The sequence below is a fragment of the Ursus arctos genome, unplaced genomic scaffold (genome assembly GCF_023065955.2).
Source record: "Ursus arctos isolate Adak ecotype North America unplaced genomic scaffold, UrsArc2.0 scaffold_10, whole genome shotgun sequence".
Taxonomy (NCBI): Eukaryota; Metazoa; Chordata; class Mammalia; order Carnivora; family Ursidae; genus Ursus; species Ursus arctos.
This window is the reverse complement of record NW_026622764.1, coordinates 76,539,136-76,544,996: the sequence shown is the minus strand read 5'-3', so window position 1 is coordinate 76,544,996 and position 5,861 is coordinate 76,539,136. Positions and strand designations below refer to the sequence as shown.

Sequence of the window (5,861 nt, the reverse complement as noted above, 5' to 3'; positions counted from 1 at the left end):
CCAACTGCTTGTGCTCTCTCTCTCTTGCTCTCGCTCTATCTCAAATAAATAAATAAAATCTTAAAAAAAGAGAAAAGAAACAATCTGATGTAAAAATGGGCAAAGGATCTGAATGGCCTTTTTTCAAGCACATAGATGGCCAGTAGGCACATGAAATGATGCTCAACATCACTAATCAACAGGGAAATGCAAATCAAAAGCACAGTGAGATACCACCTCACATCTGTTAGAAAGGCTATTTTCAGAATGACAAGAAATAACAAGTGTTGGGAAGGATGTGGAGAAAAGGAAACCCTTGTGCCCTCTTTATGGAAATGTAAATTGGTGCAGCCCCTTTGAAAAACAGTATGGAGGATCCTCAAAAATTTAAAAATAGAATTACCATATGATCCAGCAATTCCACTTCTGGGTATTCCAAGAAAATGAAAATACTAATTAGAAAAGATACATGCACACTTTTGTTCACTGCAGCATTATTTACAATAAGTGTTCATCAACCGATGAGTGGATAAAGAAAATGTCATATATATATATATATATTCAATAGAATATTATTCAGCCATTTGCAACAACATGCATGGACCTTGAGAATATTACGCTAAGTGAAATAAGTCAGACAGGGAAAGCCAGATACCATACGATTTCATTCATGTGAAATCTAAAAAAAAAAAAAAAAAAAAAAAAAAAAAAGCTCATAGATACAGAGAACACATTACTGGTTGCCAGTGAGTGTAGGGAGTGGGAGGTGGGTGAAGTGGTTCAAAGGGAGGTAAAGGGGGTCAAAAGGTACAAACTTCCAGTTATAAAATAAATAAATCATGGGATGTAATGTAGAGCATGGCAACTCTAGTTGATACTGTATTGCATTTTTAAAAGTTGCTAAGAGAATAAATCTTAAAAGTTCTCATCACAAGAAAAAAATTACATAACTATGTCTGGTGATGAATGTTAATTAAACTTATTGTGGTGGTAATTTTTTAATATATACAGATTTTAAATCATTATGTTGTACAACTGAAACTAGTCCCACTGACCTTGAACAATGCAGGGTTAGAGGTACTGACTTACTACACAGTAGAAAATCCACAAATAATTTTGACTCCACAAAAATGTAACTACTGATAGCCTACTGTTGACTGGAAGCCATACCAATAACATAAACAGTCAATTAGCTCATATTTTGGATATCATATGTATTATACACTATATTCTTATAAGAAGTAAGCTACAGAAAATAAAATGCTATTAGGAAAATCATAAGAAAAAGAAAATGGGGGCTCCTGGGTCACTCGGTTAAGTGTCTCATTCTTGATTTGGGCTCAGGTCATGATCTCACGGTTGTGAAATTGAGCCCCGTGTTGGGCTTCACACGGATATGGAGCCTACTTAAGATTCTCTCTCTTCCTCTCCCTCTGCCCCTACTCCCTGATAAAAAAAAATAAGAAGAAAAAGAAAATGCATTTACAATACTGTATTGTATTTTTTGAAAAAAAATCCACTTTATAATTCAAACCCATGTTGTTTGAGGGACAATTATATAATGTTTTGTCAATTATACCTCAATAAAAAAATAAACATTTGAATTTCTTTACCAATTTAAATTATATACACTTTTTCCCAAAACATTTTCTAGTAAAATTGATGCTTTAGAAAAATTCATCATTTTCTTGCATACCCCTGGCATAATGCCACAGATCCCTGAGTGTATTTGAGAAGCACAGTGGTCCATGAAACTTTGCAGAACCCAAGCAGTAGGCTGAAAAAATACTGAATTATCTTTACCTTTCTTGAGACTGCCTTTCCAAATTAAGCTTAAAAATTGTATTTTTGCTTATGGGAGGAAGTCATAGTCTTTCTTTATTGTCATCTTTATCTTCTGTTTTCGTAACCTTGTGATTAAAAGAATAGGGCACAACTCTATGCTAAAAGAAGGTCCCCTGATCTGTAAACTTTCTGGTAAGATGGAGATAAACTTGGAAAAAAAATGTTGAATTATTAAATGTAATTTGCACTAAGCATAAATATGCTTTAATTATTAAATTAAATTGGTTAATTTTATATCATAAAATTACATGATATAGATCATTAGTACTATTATGTAACTATTCTATGTGGTTATGAAATTCTTACATATAATTATATTATTAACAAATATTATATAATAATTATTAATTACTAATATTATGGCCAGCGCTATTATAATCAATGTAACTGAACTTGAATTATTACATGTAGTTTGGACTCAGTATAAGCAAGCTTTATGGATTGGTTAAAGAATGTTTGGGTCCAGGGGTGCCTGGGCGGCTCAGTCGTTAAGCATCTGCCTTCCACTTGGCTCATGATCCCAGGGTCCTGGGGTCGAGCCCTGCATTGGGCTCCCTGCCTGCTTCTCCTTCTCTCACCCCCCCCCCCCGCTTGTGTTCTCTCTCTCGCTGTCTCTCTCTCTCTCTCTCAAGCAAATAAATAAAATCTTAAAAAAAAGAATGTTCCGGTCCAGAAATTTTATTGAAGTTGACTACAATCCCTTACAAGTAAAATTTTTAAAGCATGTTTAAAAACCTTCCAATTTTCTTTTAATAATTGAAAAAGCTAAGACCAAAATAAGATTTATCCTACACATCCATGGAGGATACCAAGCAATACAAGGCATGGCCCCATCTCCAGAGGCTTACATGATACTATTAGTGATGATGATGATGATGATGATGATGATATCACTTGAGGGTAGGAGGAAATGCAGACTTGATTTCTTTTTTTTTAAAGATTTTATTTATTTATTTGACAGAGAGAGACAGCCAGCAAGAGAGGGAACACAAGCAGGGGGAATGGTAGAGGAAGAAGCAGGCTCCTAGCAGAGGAGCCTGACGTGGGACTCAATCCCAGAACGCCGGGATCACGCCCTGAGCCGAGGGCAGACGCTTAACGACTGAGCCACCCAGGCGCCCCCAGACTTGATTTCTTGTATAATTAATGACAGCTAGGATTCCATAATCCTGAATCAGCAAGGACAACTGAGGCACCACTACCCTGAAACAAGCACTTCACGCCCATAGGAAAGACTGCCTTCTGACAAAACACAAAAATACGCTTTCACAACGCCTAGCCAATTAGCCTGGATATCTCCAGACCTCAGACACGCTGCTTTCCTGAGACCCAGGTCACAGAGTCTCATCCCTGGAGCCCACCTTTTGATCTGCATCAGGTTCCTTGTTTGACAGGAAAACTTCCCTCAGTACTTCATCTTTGCTTCCAGAATCATTATTTCTCCTTAACAAAAGGAAATAGGGTTAGAAAGGCAGGTGAGCTCCAGGAAATGGAGGGTTTTGACTGTAGATGGAGTAAATACCAGCAAAATCACGGCAACATTAATAGGAATAGAAACTAAGTTTGTGCTTATACCAAGAAAGTGGTAAATTCGACACAACTGTTAGATATCCCTCTGAAATCTCCAGTTAAGTGATGCTTTTTTTTTAACTGAAAAACTTGATTTTGGATGAAAAATCCAAAAGAAAATGAAGAGTTATGATAAAATGTAGATAATTCTAAAGATTTATACCAATCAACTCAATTATTAGGCTCTTCTTTGTTGTGCCCAGTAAGAATTTTTGGTAGTTATAAGATTTTATGGCTAGATTTAAAGTAGAAGGAATGATCCAGGACAAGAGAGAGAGGAATTCAAAAGGGAAAGAGGCAAAAGCAACCAAGTGCTTTGTACTAGCTGTATGACTAGCAGTGATATGTAGTCAATGTCATTAATTTTATTTTATTTTTTTAAGATTTTATTTATTTATTTGAGAGAGAGAGAGCAGAGCAGGGTGAGGGGCAGAGGAAGAGGGAGAGGCCGACTTCCTACTGAGCAGGGAGTCAGACGTGGGGCTCGATGATCCCAGCACCCCAGGATCATGACCTGAGCTGAAGACAGATACTTAACCCACTGAGCCTCCCAGGCACCCCTCATTAATTTTATTTTTATGTGTGCCTTTGAGTTGGGTTACCTTACCATTAGAAGGCCAAGAGCTTGCCTTTTCAACCTTGAAAAGTCATAAGTCGTGATAATGTTCAGTCATTGACTATTTGGCTAATTCTTCTTTGACAAACAATATACTATAAAATTAATGGTTGAACTTTAGTGAGCACTCCCTAGTTATAAATTAGAATCTTAGGTTAAACTGTGCTTTGTTTATTTCAGATGCTACCTTTGAGGCATGTGATAGTGTGGGTACAACTTGAAAAACCTCCTGCCTCCTTGTACATTACATATTAATTTCAACTTGTTAGTGACTCTAGTTTTTGTGTTTGGAATGGAATGGGACTCTTTCATTATGGCAATTTACAGTCCAATGTCCATTTATTTTAGAACAGATTGAAATTATCAGCAGGCTAAAGTTAATTTGTAACTCACAAGTAAGAAATCTTACAAATCCCAGCAGGAAGAGTGATATTTATTTAAACTGTAAGTACAGGGTCTATCTACAAGAGTTTAGGATCTAAAGATCCTTCCCAAAGTCCATGAGGATTATTTGTGCAGACTTGATTGGTGCTAGTTGGATAAAAAGTGTTTTTCATATTAACAAATATGAATCTCATTTGAGTGGCTCTAAAGGGAGAGAGTACAGTACATTTGATGTAGAATATGTAAAATTAGGCCAACTCATTATTTCTTGCACTTTTTAACACATCAGGGTAGCAGTATACGTTAGCTGCTGTGTCACACAAACAGTAAAACAAAAAGAGGGTCTGGAACTTCAGTGATCATATTTTCAAAGTACTGAGTGGTGACTATCTTCCTAATAAGTACAAAAGGGATTATATGTTTTACTGGTCAGGTCATCAGCTGTAGGAAAGAACTGGTCCGTTATTTGAAAAATGAGGGAAAAAAATTTTCACTCTGCATTTTTAGGCTAATTTGCTTTTAACTTTTAGGGTAGAAAAGAATCGTGGTAATTTAAAATATTTCACAAGCAATGACTGCATTTCATGGTATTTCTCTGGGAAGAATAGGTGAAACGTTTTCACAGTGCCCAAATCACTTATCAGATAAACCAAGTTTTGTTGTCCTGGGGTGGGAATCCGGTGATGAGCATTGTTTGTGGTTGACTTGAATAAACTTTTACAAATAAGCAGTAAACAATAAAACTGTGCTATGTGCGCTTACAGTGGAAGATCAACATATTAGAGGCATACACAGGGCCTAACATAAACCAGCTATTAGGGACAGAACTGTGTCCCCCCAAATCCATATGTCGAAGCCCTGACCCCTAGTATCTCAGAACATGACTATTTAGTTAAGCAGGTAATTAGGTTAGTGCTCACTTCAGCAGTGCATATACTAAAATCGGAATGATAAGAGGAAGATTAACATGACACCTACACAAGGTTGACACACAAATTCATGAAGCGATCCATATTAAAAAAATAAATAAAAAGAGGTAATTAGGTTAAAATGAGCCCTTTAGGGTGGTTCTTAGTCTAATCCTTACAAGAAGGGATTAAGACACACAGAGATACACCAGGGGTGCCATGCACAGAGGGACAACCAAGGGAAGCAGCAGCGAGGGAGCAGCTGTCCGCAAACGAAGGCGAGAGAGCCAGCAGAAACCAACCCTGCTGACACCTTGATCATGGACTTCCAACATTCAGAACTCTGAGAAAATACATTTCTGTTGTTTAAACCACCCAGGCTGGGGTATATTGTTTCGGCAGCCCTAGCAAACTAATACACCAAGGATTAGGGAAGGCATCCTGGAGAAAGGGGTGGCTAGGTTAAGAGGACTGTAGAAAGGCTATTTTCGGGGGGGGGGGGGAGGGCACCTGAGTGGCTCAGTTGGTTAAGCACTGCCTTCGGCTCAGGTCACGATCCC

General features: G+C 37.4%; 1 non-coding gene across 1 annotated transcript; it reads left to right on the top strand.

The window, feature by feature from the left end:
* The first annotated feature begins 5,305 nt into the window (after positions 1-5,305).
* Positions 5,306-5,412, top strand: LOC113251596 (U6 spliceosomal RNA). The gene has a single exon (XR_003314566.1). It is a non-coding gene; the product is annotated as a U6 spliceosomal RNA (small nuclear RNA).
* The last annotated feature ends 449 nt before the right edge of the window (positions 5,413-5,861 follow it).